Source organism: Ricinus communis, chromosome 2 (assembly GCF_019578655.1).
Source record: "Ricinus communis isolate WT05 ecotype wild-type chromosome 2, ASM1957865v1, whole genome shotgun sequence".
In the NCBI taxonomy this organism is placed as follows: Eukaryota; Viridiplantae; Streptophyta; class Magnoliopsida; order Malpighiales; family Euphorbiaceae; genus Ricinus; species Ricinus communis.
Window position 1 is genome coordinate 15592576 of NC_063257.1, and position 19148 is coordinate 15611723.

The window sequence follows — 19148 nt, forward strand, 5'->3', positions numbered from 1 at the left end:
CACGTATGTCCCTCGATTACTGATGATGTCCTTCGAAAATGACCTGAAATGAGAAAGGAAACAAAAGGCAGGTGATTCTAGCATAAAACGGGATAATCATGCATAAAAAATGTAAACAATCGGGCATGAAAACATGTGTATTATGATGCTTATCACATCTTTTAACTTTATGACGTGAGCTTAAAGCATGTCTTCAAGTGTCAAATTATTTTTTTGTCTGTTTGTCTGTGGATGAAAAACAATTGGTATTCAACTTTGTACCTATAGCCTATTATAGACTCACCCAAATCAAGATGTAAAATGTGGAGCTCTATATAATATAATGGACACTGGTTTAAGACGTTGCCCAAGCGCCACCAAGTTGCTATATCCAGAACGCTCATTTTAGGTTGCGGCCTTACCAAAAAGATGACCTATCATCTCGTGTCTTGGCATTTTGCAGTCAGTTTGTTTATTAAAGTTGCCACTTCATCTTTGGGGGTAGTTGATGTTGAAGCACAACACTTGCTATTTCAAAAACCATCACTTTTCCATTTTTCTCATATCTCCTTTTGTTGGAATTCAGCTCTTTGAGAAACTTAGCATGAGTTGGCATTATTCCTAATAACATCTAGTAAAAGCCTATTAATATTAACTTTAGAAAGCATATAAAAAATATCAAAAAAATTATTTATCCTATTTATTTTCTTTAAATCTACTTGGGAATGGAATTGGAGGCTTATAAGGCTTGGTTGCCTTATGAATCTTAGGTTTAGAGAATGCCTCCTCTTCTTTCTTCTTAAGCCTAAGATTAGGCTCCACTTTTCTTTCTTTTGCATGACCTCTGTAATAATTTATACTTCAACTAATTCATTATCTTTTGATGTACCTGCATAAGAAAAATCTTTCTAAATTAATATTTCAGCCTTATTGTCAAATAACTTACCATCTTGAAGAATGGTGATAGATTTAGTTTGGTCGGGTTGACTTGATAATTTTTATTTCTTATTTTTTGTACAGCTTCAACAATTTTCTAAATTTGAGTCTTTAAACGCTTCATTGGAGCCTCATTGGAGTAAGTTTTTTTATTCCTCTCCATCCTATCATTGGTAGTTATCATAAAAGATTAAAGTGTCTCCTCCGAACTTTGCTTTCTTTGCACATTAGGTTAAGAGGCTTAACCTTGATTCTAAAATGAAGGGTTTGAATTCCTATGGAATAAAGACTCTTGATTTTGGCATTAGGGCTGATTTGAGTTTCTCAAAATCTATGGTGAATTTTGGTTATTATTTTTCCCAGAAAAGTTTAGATGGTTTCTCCAACTTGAATTATAAGTATCGGAATTATTGAGAATTAGTACTAAAACATAAGGAAAGGTGCAATGGGATCAATCAAATTTTTTTCAATTCCCACCAAGGATCTCATTGATTAAGATAGACATGACACACAAAACAAGCAAAAGATGAAGAAGGCTTACAAATGGAGTTTTCGACCAATCAAAAGAGTGCTTATTGCTTTATTAATTCTTGATTCTTTAAGGATGATTGATGCACTTTAAAGATACTTAAGGAACTAGCCTCTTTTGGTAATCCATACAAGCTTCTAAGCAAATATCTCACTAAACCACTTTTAGGAGATTGAAAAGAGATGTTGGAGATTGAATGCTAATTCCAAGCAAGGGGAATGAATTAAGTCATCTTATTGATTAATTCAGCTAGGGTATGTATCTTAAAGAAGATGTTTTTCTTTCTTAGATGTGCCACCATCCTTCAACCTTAACCCTTCTTGCCCCATATACATCTCTTTTTATATATATGGCCTTTTAATCAAAATCCTTAAAGGTTTAGGATTTCTACAAAATCCTAACTTACTTTAAATTTGGCTCTGTTATCTAAATGGACTTTAGTTAATATAAGAACTAATCTATGAATAATACACCCACCATAGACCCATACAAAGCCCATTAGCTCTTAATTAATTAACCTTTAATTAGGTCCAATATATATGAGCTTAAGCCCAATCCTTAAAGCCTCATTTTAATACCCACTTAAAACCTACTTTTGTGTGACCCAAAAGGTTCTTAACATGTTGGCAATGAATATGGTTATGATTAAACTCTTTTTTTTTTCAATGTTAATTCTCTAATGTAACTTAATCTATATTCATAGATCAAGACTAGTATCTAGCAATCCATCATGACCACCCAAATGTGTAGGAATGATTAAAGTGTTTTAATCAACCTTTATAGTGAACAATCTTACAATGTAATTCAATCCTTTCATTATACTTTCATCCCAATTGATTCATAGAGCATGGATGCAAGTGTCAACTCTATAATTAAACCAATCATATTTGTTCTTAATAATTGCATATACCATCTTGAATAAGATTTATAAACACTTTTCATAATCTTCATTCATACACCTTTCGCCATGGATTTCAATGTTAAAGCATATCAAGAATTATCAGGATAAGGTCCCATGACATATTACCTTAGGAAATGAATTTTTTATTGATAACTTATTATCTTATATATTATCCCTTGAATGCTCCATGTATAGCAGAACATAAGATAGCATCAAAGTATAGCAATCCTCATATAAGATAATATACGGTTGTCTCAAGTCTAAGGATCATGTCTTACATGATTGTCACAAGAGTATTGTTCATAGACACTTGGGGTAAATTCTATATGGACTACTTAGTGGGGTCATGTTTAATGAACTTGTTCTTGTAACAAGCACCCATATGCTTATCTTGAAATTTTTATTCCTCAACCTTATGAGACAGATTGTTTACTTCATAAGTAAGTAATAACGCATTATGGTAGTCTTGAGTGTTTGATCAATATCTGACAATCAATAACTAATTTTTAATTAGACATCGAATATGAAAAAAATTTAGAAACGTATGTAATGAGAATCTCATCATTATAAACTTGCTTTATAATTTCTCTTACATTTGTGTTTACTTTCCATGGTATTCATCTCTAACGATTTGGATTATTTCTTGATAATAAATGACTACTCATACCATTAAAGTCAAACAATACCTTTAGTATAATTGTATGTCATCAATTGTGATGTATAAATTAACATAGATCATCTGACAACTCTTTGTTTTTAGGGCATACTCTAACGGGAATAAGGGTTATTCCTAGGCTACCTAGGTTTATAAGACTCCATCAAATTTGGTTGCTCACATTCAGTCATGTACAAGTATCAAAAGATGAACAAACTTTAGCACCATGACTATAAATACCATAAACTCCACATACCTTATTGCTTGATGCATTTTTAGTAGATGCAAGAATCCGAACTTGCTTAGTTAACTCTTCCAATTGCATAGCCATTTCATTATTAGTTGTCACCTCATTCACTCCTACTCTTTTAACCCTCGCACTCTTTTATCTTGAATTGACTCCTAATATCTCAAAGATGTCATAGACCTCATCGGCTGTCTTTTCTAACATAGCATCCATAACTGCATTATCTTCCATATATTGATATTGTTGTGTCAAGCTTTAAATATAAAATGATTAGTTAGTTACTATAAGTGGATAGTCATGGTATGGGCACTGCAGTAAAACTAACTTGAAGTGATCCCATGCTTCATGAAAAGAATTAGTATCCTTTTGATAAAAATTAGAAACTTCAGCTCTCAATTCTTTGGTCTTTTAATGAGAATAAAAATTTACTCATAAATTTTTGATAAATTTCATCCCATGTTCTCAAAGAATTAGAAGAAATTTTATTAACCAAACCTTTACTTTTCTTTCAATAAATAAGGGAAACACATCATTCTCAATTGGTCTTCATTAAGTCCAAACAATGGAATATATAAACTATAGCATAAAACTCCCTAATATATGTTAATGCACCACCACTAGGCATATTAAAAAATGAAGGAACCATATTAAATGCATGTTCTTAAGTTCATAATTCCTAGATGCATCACCTAGAACTATGAATGAAGTAGTGTTACTAATTATGGGCCTAGCATAGTCCTTCATAGCCATTTGCCTTTCGATCCTATTTCTCTATATGGGTTTGCCATTGTCTTATTTTTATGATTGCTCTTTAATTTTTTCTTCAATGTCTTCTTCTAATATTTGTGGCATAAACTCACTCTTTACTTCTTGATCATCTTTTTTTTAAATGTTAATCTTAAGTTATAAGGATTATGAGTTGATGAATCACTAGATTTAGTTTGATAATCAATCAGCAAAAAGAACTTAGATCTAAATTTAAATAATATTCAAAAACTAAATAATAAAAACACATAAAAAAACAAACAAACATGTTATGAAATTTGACAGTCAATCCATGTAATAAAGATTTAAAAATAGTTTCTTGGCAACGACGCTAAAACCTTAATGTGTCAAAGCTAGTATTTGCCCGTGCACCAATCGAATATGAGTAAACCGCTAAGAACACTCTGAGATCGATCTCTCAAGGAACTAGTAGCAAATTTATTATAAATACTAATTATCAGACAAACATTATAGAAATATAAATCTAAACACACTAATCTAGTTTTATGAAAATAAGATTCAGAAAATGAAATAACCAAACAATAAGAATAAACATAAAATACAAATGCTTTTAAAGACTATGTGATATCCTTGATATTACACATGTTTGCATGCTTGATCTTGAGTTGTTTTTAGGGCAAATTATGTATTTTTGTATTAGAATTGCCTTGTTTTATTTCTCTTTGTGTCTCAGGTGCTTTTCTAGGTACATCATCAAATTTAGAAAGAAATCGAACCAAAATCAGGAAAAAATGGTCGAATCGAGCACGTTAGACTGTTCAACACGCCCTGCCAACACGCTCGTGCTGAGGAGCATGGTTAGGGTCAGAGGGCATGCTGAAACTCCTTATCCATAGTGAAAAGAAACACGATTTCCGATAGTGACACGGCCTAGGAGCATGCTCGTGCTGAGCAGCACGGCCCAAATCTAAGTCATGCTGAAGAAGTCCAAATGTACACTTTTAGATCAACACGGCATGGATTTGTTGGATCCCAAAACCTAAGTTAAAAGAAAAGAAAAAGAAAGAGAGCGGGAGGCAGAGAAAAGGGGCTGAGAGAAAGAGATAGAAAGAGAACTTTGGAGTATTCAAGACAGACCTAGAGAGCTAACTTCCAGACGATCAAGAAGAGGAAAACGGAGACGAGTTCCACTTCAACATCATCAAGATAGCTGCTCTTGAGGATTGGATCGAAGATTCAAAGGAAAGAAGAAAGAGATCTTGAGCTGTAGAGTTTGGATAAAGAATTATTCAAGAGGAGATAACATCTCACCATTTGAGAAAAGGGTGTTCATGTTCTTTTCAATTCTTGTCTACTTTGTTTTCAATTCCTATTTTAGTTTAATCATGACATGTGTAACTAATTCTATCAAACTCATTTAGGGGCGATCTTTAGCCATGCTAGGCTTGTTGTGTACTTAGCCATGCTAGGCTTGTTGTGTACTTAGCCATGCTAGGCTTGTTGTGTACTTAAATGATTAGATTATTGAATTAAGATTGTATTTTTCATTCAAGTATAATAAAATTTATTGCTTCTTCTTCATTGTTGAATCAATTTGAGAACTCCTTTGTAATTGAGAAATTCAATTGAGTTTGGACAACTAATTGTGTGATTAGGTGATTTGTATCCTAGAGATAAGTGTAATAGTTTACTGGAATAGAAACTAGACATTCTTATTAGCAGTAATTTAGAAATTAATGTTATTCTAAAATCGATTGTTAGGAAGAGATTCCAACTTTAGATCTTTAGGGTTAGGAATTGGTTAACTCGAGAGAGAAGCCAATTCATTTAAGAAATTATCCACATATCGCAATTCTTAAAAAATCACTTCATAATCTATTATTTGTAAGCTGGCTAGCTAAAGTGATCCCCAATTTAGTTAACTCATCTTATTATCCTTTTTCAACTTTCATTCTCTTTGTTAAAATTTAGCTTTCAATTGCATTCTTAATCATTTTTGGTTAATAATCTTCACCACCTTTTGATCGGTTAGATAATAGGAATAGCATAGTAGCAGTAGTTTCTCAGTTCCCGTGGGATATGATATTGATACTTGCCATAGCTAGATTACATTCGATAGGTGCACTTGCCTATAGATTGCTAGTAGTGTTAGCGAGCCATCGCTATGATAAAAATATTATTTAGTCTTGCCAACTATTTTGTATTACCCTTGTTAATATAATAAGAACTAAAATAATAAATGATAGGTGATGTTCCTTTTTCCTTCAACTACTTAAACTAACGAAATAATTAAAGTTTTTTAATCAATACAGGTAATAACATAGATGATGTTTGTAATGTAATAACCTAAATGATATTCATAATAATTATAAATATTAATTTGATATGATGGTCAAACAATAATCCTAACTAAAACTAATAAAGGCATGTTAAAGAATTATTTATTAAATAAAAGGGCTTAACAAGATTCATACAAAATAGAAAAGTTAACAATATACCTAATAAAGATCTAGCCGAACATTTCTCATGTCATGATCATGGTGATTAAAAAATTAAGCATAAACTAATAATAAAGCATAAAATTGCCTCAAAATCTTCAAGGTATGGAGATGATGATCTTCACACTACAACCCAAAAAAGCTTTTTGATCTTCAAAAGAGAATCCAAAGAATAAATATATTTAATTTATGATAAGCTATTTGTGTAGCTACAATCTAAGGCAGTGAACCTATCGATGCAGTCTAGCACTAATAGCGAGTATCAAGGTCATATCCCTCGGGAAAGTGAAAGCCCAGAGTTACTACTTTGTTCTTTGCTATATTAGCCTAAAATGAATGATGAATAATTTCTAAATTTCCTAATAACTACAAGCTGAGTTCTAAGTGAGATGCAGGAATGAATGAATAAATGAAACAATCAAGACAAGAAAGCAAACCCAAAGGGAACTTAGACTAGTTGGCAATCAAACAAAAGATAAAGGATTGATGAGTCCAATTATGCTACCCGTGGATGAATTTTTAATTGAATTTGGTTTCTCTCTCGAGATAACCGAATTCCTAAACTCAAGAACCTAAAGTTGGAATCTCTTCCTAATGATTGATTCTTAAATTAGCATTAAGCTTTAATCCACCTCTATTTCGGCTAGTTAATTATCCTTATCTCTAAGTGATTATTAACCAGTTCTTACTATTCAAAATTCCAATTGCCAAATGGACTTCTCAATTGCATAAAGCAATCTAAACACCACAATTCACAACGTCTCATGAATAATGCATTTCTTATTAATATTGAAAGCAAGAAGGATACAAAACTAAACTCAAACAATCCAACAATTTAATACTAAGCCAACATAGTAAGGAAACCCCAATGGATTCTACCAATCTAGCTACATATGTTCATGTTTAAAACAACTAGGAAATCAATTACAGAAAGAATAAAAATGAAACATGTACACCCTTTTCTCTCGAATTGGATGAACAGCTCCAAATATGAATCTGCACTATGATTGATCTCCCCAATTGCCTCTCGATTTGCTCCACTACTGTTTTGCACTAGGAACCTTGTGATTCCAGGGTTCTCACTCTCTACAACTCTCTCCCAGAACTTAGTACTCCGCAAAGGCCGAACCAGCCACCAAAACTCCCCCTCCTCCTTGCTTGCCCTAGCTCAAGAAATCGCTTTCCTTATATACTTGTCCCAGCACGACCGTGGTCATGGCCGTGCTAGTCAGCACGGCCGGAGTCCAAGCCGTGCTGAACCTTCGGATCTCGCAAGTTAGTCCTAGCACGGCCATGGTCATGGCCGTACTGAACCTTCGGATCTCGCAAGTTAGGTTTTCTTCTTGGTCGTGCCCCCACCGGTGCTGAGCCACCACGGGCTGTGCTAGAGGCCGTGACAGCCTTGGAAGCTGTGCCTAAATGCCACATCTAAGGATCAAAGGCTAATGGTTGGTCACTGCTAGAGTCCAGGCCATGCTCAATGTTTGACATGCGAGCCCTTGTCCAATTTTGATGAATTCCTGTCCGTTTTTGCATGTATTGATCTATAATTGCTCAAACACTAATGATGGTCCTATAAATTCTCCTGAAATGCAAAAGAACACAAAAAACGGGTGATCTTGGAATAAAAGCACAATAATTGCTAAGAAAATACACAATAATATGCAAGCAAATATATGTAAAACTATGCACATCAATTTCCTAAAATTGTGTATTGAGAAACTGTAGAGAAAAACTGTAAAGAATGGCAAGAGAACAATAGACATGTAAATAGAGCTAGATCTGCAGAGATGTATATTTAGAGAGATGGACTGTGATATGTCTCTTTAGATAAGTACATCTAGATATCCTTATCTCCAGCACTTATTATCCCTTAATAATAACCTTAATGTAAATCCTAATAAAAATATGAATGACTAAAAATATCCTCAGTTGAATAATGATAAACTAGGCAGCATAGTAAATTGGTAAGTTTATGCACCTTGTGTCTCGGGTCTTGACAATATAACGTAAATTGAGTCTTTAACTTCTTTTTTATACTTATTTTGCTCCATAAATTTCCTTCTTGTTTAATATTCTCTAAAGCTATACCAATAAACTTAAGTGAGACATTTATATATGTTGTCACTTAGAACTAAGAAGGGAAATTGAATTGGAAACCTCAAATCGTGAAAATAAATTGAGGTATGAAAAACACAAAAACTTTAAGGAAGTATAGAGGAATTTAGAAGAGAGTTAGGGTTGGAGAGATTGACACAAAGGTTTATAATGGTTCAGAAATAATTCTCCCCACATCTACTCTTCAAGATCACACTTGAGTATTCCACTATAATCTTCAAGATTACAACCTTTAGGTTCTTGCACGTTCACCCAACAACTTGGTGTTTTTCAAGGCTAACATTAAACCTTTTCCCTTGGTGAACTAATCCCTCACTAAGTCCTTTAACCCTTTGATTATTTACTAACCAATTCCTTGTGTTTTTAATACCTAGGCTCACACAAAAAATCTTTAGAGTTTTAGTTGAATAAAGAGATGCAACTTAATACACTATACAAAGAAGAAAATTAAGTGTAGAAATTGAGAAATAAATTTGCAAGAGTTTATGTATAATAAATTCACACACTTAATGCTTAAGTCTTTATAAAGGGTATTTATATACATACCAACCCCATAGAGACGTTACAAAGGCCCCAATACTCATTTAATGCAAATTGGATGACATGGCAAAAAGTTACCTACAATTATGAAAAGTTTCCTCGCGCTTTCTGAAAAGAGTCGTTGAGGCTCTGATGGCTCTAGAATCGTGGCTTTGACTTAATGGCTAAAGATGCAATGGTCATTAATGCATTAAATGTGTAAACCACCTCGCGCCAAAATATCGCTCTCGTGCTTGGCTTCGGCACACTCAGAAACGCCCTCGCACTTGTTGTCGCGTACAATCTACTGAAATTCCATTTTTTCCTTGAAAGAGAAGCACCCTTGCGCTTTTCAATCTTTTGACTTATTTACTGCTAGGTGTCTCGCCATCTTTGGGGGTTTGCCAGAAAGTCTTTCCATGTGGCTAGTCAACTTTGACCATATGAAAACCGCCATCGTGCTTTTCAGGGCTTTTACATTCCTTACTTGAAAGCTTAAGGAAGTCTTGCCTAAAGATTGAATCCTTAGTGCACTGTCATATAAACACTTAAATATAATATTAGTAATATTCAATTTGAATGTTAAGATCAAAATAGAGATCAATTGAAGTCATAAAATATATATCATTAAAGCTATAAAAAGTCATAAATAGATTAGATTTAATTTGAATCTATCATGTAGCTTTGTGAATAAGAGAGTTGGTCACCTCTTAAATTATTCAAGGCGTCACATACTCATTTTTGGGCAACTACTTGATTGTCCCTTTACATATGTGCAAGCATACTACATAATTATAATATTCTTATACTAGTATAATGCATGTGAAACATATATGTATGTCATGAAATGCATATGTTTCAGGTTAAGGCTGTTACATAGTAAAAGCAAATGCAAGGGGAAAAATCTTAAGTTGTGTCATGTATTGCTATCGAGAGCAATTTACCTCCATATATTGATTTTAGAAAAGTCACATTAACCACCATAACTAGTAGACAATAATTCCAACCTCTTATTCATGCATCAAGCGCCATGAATACTTAAAGAATGTTGAATCTTCATTTGTTTTCAGGTCTGTAATCGAACCTATATTTGTTATTTTCAACATGTACAAGTATCTAGGGAGCAGTGCATATGACTCTTTTGATTTTCTCATTATAAACTCTAATGCTTTTTTTGCATATCTCTATGCATTTGAATTATTGAGGTTGATGTTGTAATAATCTTTTATGTCCCTCATTGTATCTACTAGTGCCTATACTATCATAATATTCCAATATTTGGATTATATGAAATTTTTAGTGACCCTAGTAGTTGCTTTTCTTTTATTGTTCATTCTTATTTATAGTGATTTTTGTTTAATCTTTGAATGATAGTCATTCTTGTATTTCCTTTTCTTAATGCTTTTAAATTCTACTTATATTTTTCATCTGAACAGTTCATTGTATATTGCCTTGAGCACTATGATATAATTATCTTATAATGAAAATAGTTTTTTATTGCATAGAAGCTCAAAATTGCTACCAATGTTTTATTATCTTTGTATACTTGTCCTTCTTGAACTTTTAGTTGTCTTGTATTTGTTATGATTTTTTTATATTGTGTTCGCTTTGGACTTCTTCTTCTTATTCTTCATTATGTGTCTCTTCCATCGTAGCTTTGCTAAATTGATTTATGTATTATATTATAGCTAGAGCTTCAACATATGTTTTTGTTGTTGTTGGATGTTGTTCAGATATTTTTGTTAATATGTTTTGATATGCTTGCATTATTTCTTTTCCTTGATTTTTTTATTATTGGGGATGATGAATGGTTGAGCTAGGTTTATGTTATTTAAACTATCACACAAATTGGATATTTTGTGAAATTTTTATCATTTTTCTTCAGCTCCAAATAAAATAGAAATACTTGCATTATCTTCAGTTTTCAATGTTGTATAATTGTTTCTGATTTTATACTTAATCTCTAATGTATTTTCTTCTATGCTTATTTTGAGTTTTTTAATAGAACATAAAATAAAATTGAAAAGTTGATGACCTTTGGAAGCACTACATTAGCTACTCCATAATTAATATAATTTAAAATTTCATCTCATTCTTCATTGTGATGAAACAAAATTGCATTCATTTCTTAAAGAAAAGAAATTATATGATATATTAGATTTTTTAAAATATAAGAAGATATATTGAAATATAATCAAAAAACTTAAACTAAACCTAAATTGAGGATGAATTTTATAGAAACTAAATATAAACTCATAAGAAAACAAATAAAATTTATAAAAGAACTAAATATAAACTAACATAAACAAGCATAAAACCAAATAAAAACAAAAAAAAAAACATAAAATCAAAAAGAAACTAAACAGGAAGCAAGCATAAACTAATATAAATAAATAAATAAAATCAAACAGAAACTTAAGGCTAAATACATAAATGGCTCTCTAAATTTGGTCCATTTTTGCAATTGGCCTCTTCAACTCAACTTTGATTCAATTGGATTTCTTGACTTTACGAATTGTTATTTTTAACCCTTTCAGTTATAAAAGTTATGCCTGTATGTTTTACACCATTTGAAAAACTCGTAAGTTAGAATAAATAATAATAATTATAAAATATAAAATAATGGGTAAATCATAAATAGCCCCTTGAATTTGTCTCGTTTTTGCAATTGGCCTCCAAACTCAATTTTGATTCAATTGGACCTTTCAACTTTACAAGTTATTATTTTTAACCATTTCAATCATAAATATTATGTGCATTGTTCTATGCCATCTAAAAATGCATAAGTTTAAATATAATAATAATATATTTAAAACATAAAATAATTAAACAATATAAAATAAAATAAAAAAGTAAAATAATAAGTTTTAGTTCTTATGAAAACTCGTCATTTTTATCGTTTGCTAACCAATTACTTGCTACAATTACTAGTGTGGGCATCACCTATGAGTATAAAAAGAAGTTCTTGATGACAGAAAAGCTGAAAGAATATAATAGTCTATTTTAATCATTTAGAAGATGTATTTTTATTTTATTTAATGAAATTCATTAAATAATTTCGATATACAATAAACAATATATTAAAACTAATACAACACACTTTTCACAGAAGGTTAATCCAATGCACTTAACCTTCATTTTGTGAAGGGTTAAATATAACAACTTATGAAGTTTATATGGCAATTGAATCAAAATTGAGTTTAGGGGCCAATAACAAACACTGACAAGTTTAAGAGCTCAATTATGTATTTTACCTATTATAAGTAATGTCGTTGTGGGGGATGGTTTCAGGTGCGCACCCAAGTGTCTTTAGCGACTACGACATTGTAAAGCTTTTCAACCTAATCGGGAACATGCTAACTAGTCATTGAGAGTAGTGCGAAGATGGGAGTCGCCACCCTGGTAATCATCGGGATAATTTTACTAATTAGTAGCGTTTTTCAAATTTTATAAGGAAACTTACACCACAGAGTCTAAAGATGGATCTGGAAGCCGACTTTCTTATTTGTATATATTAGTCTTTAATTTTGTTGTTTAACAAATTATTCCCTAAAAATGCAAGAAATTTATATATAAGCATACTAAATAACACACATGATACACCTATGTCTAGCTCATTTTATTCAAGCTCAACCCGTATTAAAGTTTGTTAGCCTAGTTTACTAATTAATTATGTATATAGCCCCTCTAGTCTAGACCAATTATATATTATGCTTTGGGTTTCTAGCCTTTTTAGACCTAATGGACTACTTATTATGATTAGCCTCATTCATTGTGATCCTAATTCTAATTAAGCTCAAGCACTAACTAAAGCATGTCAAAGCTCGCTAAATCTACTTAAATTTTAGGATTTTAGGCCTTACTTATATTGATTAGCCTATTAGACTACCAGACTCATATTGCATCCAGTTTTTACCCTAAGCCTATAGGGCCCATTTTATTTAATCAATCATATAACACATCTTTAATTAACCATGCAATAAACAAAATAAATAAAATAAAGGCAGAAAGTAAAAGTTAATTCTTATAATATGGCTTGCAACTATGATTACGAAAAGAAAAGACCTAAAACTATACAGAACATCGGAATACATAAACAATTATCTAAACAATAAAAATAAAATCACGGCTGGGCTTGAACAACCGATCAACTCTAGGGTTCCAGGTTGGCTTTCGTTGATTTGTTAGTACATTTTTGCATCTCCAAAGCTGAATTTCACATGTATATATAGTAAAATCAATTAGAATAAAAGAAAATAGAAAAAAAATATTAAAATAAATGCAGCAGAAGTCAATTAAACGATCAAAATCCTAAACTAATAAAAACCCCAAGTATAGTAAACCAACAGATGACAAATCATTCATGATTATATTAAACATATTTGATTACCTAGTCATAATCGAAACATAGATCTAACCATTAATCCTATAACATATTTCTAATTAGATCCAAAACCCTAATTGGCAAAATATCAGATTTCAAAATCCAAGAGTTATTATTATCATATTCAAAATCCAATAATCATGCATATTCACAAAAACTCTAATCTAATTAATCATAAATCAAAATTCTAATCATATTTCTAAAAATAAATAATCAAAATAAAATAAAAACAAGGAGCGAAAGAACCGATTTTATGATGATAGTGAATGTATGCTTGAAAGAACCCTCAGGTTGTCACATAGTTGATAGATTTACAAGTCTCAAGCGATAAGGATGCAGTTGAGTCGAAGACTAGGTATGAACCCAGTGCTGGACTGATATAGAGAAATCTTCTGTTGATTTAGAAATAGGTTTCCAAAAATGGTTCTTTCTTTAGTGGCTTATATCCTAAAATCGCTCTTTCTTAGTGGCTTAAATCTTCTATTTTCAACTAAGAATGACAGTCCTTTTCTTTCTTTTCCCTCGGGATTTCTTCTTTGTGTTTTCTTTCTTAGTGTCTCTCAAGTATCGATCTCACTTACTGTCAAAACTTAGCTCTTGATGGTTTTTTTTTAACCCTTAGCTACCTCTTTTTATTTATAGAGGTAGGATTTCAAGGGAACCCTAAGAGAGACAATAAATTTTAGAATTATATTGATAAATATCCAAATTTTATTTTTAAAATTTAAATAGTTATCGATAACAATGATGATTATTATCGAGAAAACCTTCTATAATTTGTATTTAGACGTAAAATCATCGGGAAAAAAACATCAGAGTGCAAAAGAAACCTAATCGGCTCTATGTAGAGCCGATTGGCTCTATGCAGAGAAAGTTTAAAACATCAAAATTAGGTCCCTAAACTTGTGAAAACTACCATTTTGACCCTCAAACTTTATTTTTTTTGGACAATTGAGTCCAAATTGATTTTAAAAAGGTAATTTCAGCTGGATTAACCTCAACCCTAGCCTGATTGGCTTGTCCTTCATCTTTCGAGACCCGAGAAGGCAGTGACTTTTATCATAAGATTTTTCATTTTTTCCTTGATATCTAGATCCCGAAAAGGGGTGCTAACAGCTACCCTCAGTTTGTCAGAATTTATGAGCATACATTGTGTTAAATAAATTGAGACAAATCATAAACATCAAGGATACAGTAAAAGGATATATGAGCTGTAGAAGCCACGCCTCGTAAGCTCAAACTTTGACCGCTGATTCAATGTGGGGCCACGCCCGCTAGGGTTGAGGACTTCGCTTGCTTAGGTTGAGGACTTCACCTGCTTGGGCTGAGAACTTCGCCTGCTTAGAGGACTTCACCTGCTTAGGTTGAGGATTTTGCCTGCTTATATTGAGGACTTCGCCTACTTGTGTGGGACTTTGTCTGCTTTAATTGTGGAGTTCATCCATTTTGGTTGAAGGATTACGTATGTTTAATTTGGGTACCACGCTCATTGGTTTTGAAAACCACGCCTATCTGATTTGGGAGCCACGCTCGATGATTTGGGAACCACACCCATCTGATATTGGGAACCATGCCCGATGATTTGGGAACCACGTCTGCTGATTTGGGAGCCACGCCCGTCTGATTTGGGAGCCACGCCCGATAATTTAAGGACCACACTCGTTGATTTGGGAACCACATCCACTGATTTAGGGACCACGCTTGCTGATTTGGGAACCACGCCCGTTGATTTTGTACTTGGAGAGACTTCCCTCTAGCTTCTTGATTACTTTTCGCTTTGGGATGCAATTATGTTGTAATTTCCACATCAGGTTGTGATTTTGGCATGTGTTTTACTCCCTTGGATAACTTCAACTTCGGGATGTGAATTGATGATCTTCCACTAATTGTATTCTACTCTGGGATGATGATTATTCTGCTTCGGGATACAATTATATTGTAATTTCCGCTTCGGATTATGATTTGGCAATGTACTTTACTCTCTTGGATAACTTCTACTTCGGGATGTAAATTAATGATCTTCCACTAACTATTGTCTACTCTAAGATGAAAATTATTCCACTTCGAGATATAAATTGATGATCTTTAACTTCAGAAAGTAAGCTTGAAAATCTGCGCTTTCAAAAGTAAATTGATGAACTGCTTTGAGAAGTAAATTGATGCATCTATCGTTACGGAAAGCAAACTTGAGTAGAGTTCGAGCGCTTTATTTCTTTTTGAAATTCTTTTCATTTTTCTATTATAAGTTAGTGATATATACACAAGTATACATATAGATTTCATCAATCAAAAGTAGTGAAGGTATGTGATAAACATGTTATGTATGACATGTAATGCATTTCTAAAAATCGTCATTTAGTTTGGACGGAGGCATTCCGACGCTCATTGACAAAAGATTGACATTTAGATAAGTAGGTTATCTACTCTTCCCTCATAAGGCACGGAGACGAATGAAAACGATGATGCATATCAGAAATCTAAAAGTCATGGTAACAACAAGAACTATAGATCTAGATATAATTCAAGCATGCAAGGACTGAATCATTTTGCCTTGGGGTTATACTGATACTTGTGCAATGCAATTGGCTTCACAACAATCTCATGTAGATAGAAACCAAATCTCTTTTCTCTTATTACTTTTACGTTTTAACTTTGCCTAAGCCGCCCTTTCAAATTTTTAACTTAGTAGGCTAATGTCTTAACTTTTGCCTAAGTTACCCTTTTGGGTTTTCAACTTAGCAGACTCTATTTTTGCTAGGCCACCCTTTTGGTTTTTCAGCTTAGCGCATTCTTTTCTTTATACTTTTCTCTATTTTCTCTTTTTCTCTCATTTTCTCTTTTTACAGATTTGGTTGCTTGAGAAGTGTGAACTAAAGCACTCGTAGTCCTTTTGTCAAGCTTGCAAATGATTCTACTGATTTTCAGGACTTCTCTTGAGATAACATTAAAAGACTCTAGCTATGTTGATTCATTGAGCGTTATGTCATGATTGATGAAGTGCTACAAATTCTTGGATTTTCCTATAAGAAACATAAGAATAAAATTCGAAAAAAAATGATCTTGCTTCTATTTAGATCTCATAAGTTCTACTTCTTATTATGTTTTCTCCTTCTAGTAGTTCAAATATAGTGAAACCTAATGAGCAAGTTTGATAAAAATTCTTATCAAATTTTGTTCATTTCATAAGGGCACAAATGGGTACATTTTCTATTTCACATAATAGCACTCCTGTCATCAACTAGTCCTTTCAGATTTTTTGGTCAACTATTTTTTCTTACCTTATTTCCTTAACTTTTGTCTGACTAGCCTGTACAAGTCTTCTAGTCAATAGGATTTGTTTTTCTGTTTCTTTCTATTTTTTCTTTTTTTAAAAGATAAAAGATAGCATTTGACATGGCCTAGATTAACTTGTCAACTTATTCCCCTCAAGATTTGAACTCCTCGAGCATCTTAGGCTTTATTTAATATGGAAGTTTCTAGCTCGATCTAAATTTCCTTTTGGAGTCAGATGTAATCGATCTTGTATCTTGCAGGTTTAGGGCACCAATCTTTAATCACTTCTATCTTTTGAGGTCCTTGTTGTTCTCAAGGTTGTAACTAATGTAATGGAGGATAAGCTCGGTCTTCTTGCTTTGCCCCATTGTTTTGAATAATTCTGCTACCTTGAATTCAATCATGAACATCAAATATTTTCTTTTTCTTTTTCTTTTCTTTTTTACCTATTCTCTATCTTTTCTCTCTTCAAGAGTTATATTCTATGTAGTAGAAATATACCTAGGATTATCATTTGTGGCTAGATTAAATAAACCAATTTGAATAGAACTAATGTTAAACATGCTCATGTAGTAATCATTGTCATGCAAAACTGAAGCTTCATCATCTTCAGATGGCAGCTTTTCAATTTTTGTAGCTTCAAAGTTTTTCGTGCTCTAACCAGCTTTAGCATTTTCAATTTCCACTACTTGTAAGCCATCATCGTACAAGCTTGCAAAGGTCTTGGAATTCATTATTTGTAGCTTTTCCACCCAAGATAGGATAACATTTCAAACTATCATTCGAACTTGATCCTTTTCATAACGCTTGTTCTTCATTAAAATTATTTTGCTTCTCCATCTAGTCAAGAAGTCAAAAAAAGACTCATTGGGTTTTTACTTTGTCGATTCTAAATCCCTTATAGAGATTTCTAGGTGAGCATTATAATCATATTGCTGCATAAAAGTATCACAGAGCTTTTTCCAATCGAACTTGATGGGCCTTTCCAACCTATGGTACCAATTAGCTAGCCCTTTTAATGAGAGTACAAATAGCTTGATAATTTGGGTCTTAACTAAATGAGTAGTACTCATGACAATAGAATATTGCTTTAGGTGCACCTTTGGATCTCCAATTCCATTGAACTTCTGCATTTTAGGCATACGAAATTTGGAAGGTAATTTTTCCTCTCCAGTCAACATCAATTCGTCAAAATTAAAAGTTGAATCTAAACCTTGATTTTCAGCATATCTTGCATTTTCTCAAGCCTTTTAGTCAAATTCTACAAAATCTTGGATTCCGTAATAACTTTTGCAGTAAGAGCTAGCTCTTTCTTAGCTTATTCTAACATGTAGTCATCTAAGTTCTAGAGGTGCTCACTACGTGCTTCCACATCATGAGTAGCAGCAACAGTAGTTGCATGGGGCAGTAGCAGTCTTTTGGATAGTCCGTTTCCCAAAAATCTCAACCAAAGTTTGTTGGAGTTCCTCTAGAATCATAATCCTTAGGTTAGCCATAATTGCAGTCTTGATAGCATCAATGTCTTGCTTGTGGGCTATCTTTGTTTCAACTTTTAAAGTACTATTTCTTGGGCTCTTGTCTTGGTTGTTAGTAAGCCCTTTTAATATCCATTCTAGCTTACCACACTTTTATCTCTTTTAAACCAAATGTGATAAATATATATGGCTAAAAAAAAGGTGTTAGTATAAGTCATGCAATGCATGGGATGCATGATGCACGAGCTATGCAAAATGACAAAGAGAAAGGCTTAGCATACACAAAGTCATTACACAAAGCATCCTTTTGACCTTATTTCTCCCACACACGGTTTATGGCGAATCCTTCTTCCCTAGGATTTCAAGTCTGGGCTTCCTACAACAGGGGATAATAGGCCTGACGCGCATGCTATAAGCTCTCAAAGCAAATTTAAACAAACAAAGCAATGTTTCTCAGTATAAGCATAAAAGCCTGCATATTGTGGCTAGAGCCTGGTTCCACATTTTTGGGCCAAAGCCTTTTAATATTTGAGGTTAAGATACTTATAAGGAAAAACATCTTATATAGCAAGCAAGAGGGTTCCTAAGGGAGATTACTAAGGTCATTACCATGATTAGAGTCTTGGATAAGGATAAAAGGCTCCCACAAGTAAAAAGTTTTCTTCATTGGCTCGTCTTCCCACTCAAGGGTCCATGCAACGAAAGAAATTCACTCATTATATGTGAGTGATGGTTAGTCAATGTCGCAATTCTAGGGTTTGAATGGAATCAAAGAACCACTAACCGATACTATCAGGGCTATAAGGACCAATATGTATAGTGTGTGATAATGGTGTAGTGATGCAAAAATAATTTGTTAAATAATAAGATTAAAGACATACATTGGAATCAGCTTCTCTTATCCCCAG

At 32.8% G+C, this 19148-nt stretch overlaps 1 non-coding gene across 1 annotated transcript; it reads left to right on the forward strand.

Annotated features, from left to right (window-relative positions):
- The first annotated feature begins 3539 nt into the window (after window positions 1–3539).
- On the forward strand, window positions 3540–3646 carry LOC112534983. The gene has a single exon (XR_003079190.1). It is a non-coding gene; the product is annotated as a small nucleolar RNA R71 (small nucleolar RNA).
- Window positions 3647–19148: the final 15502 nt, after the last annotated feature.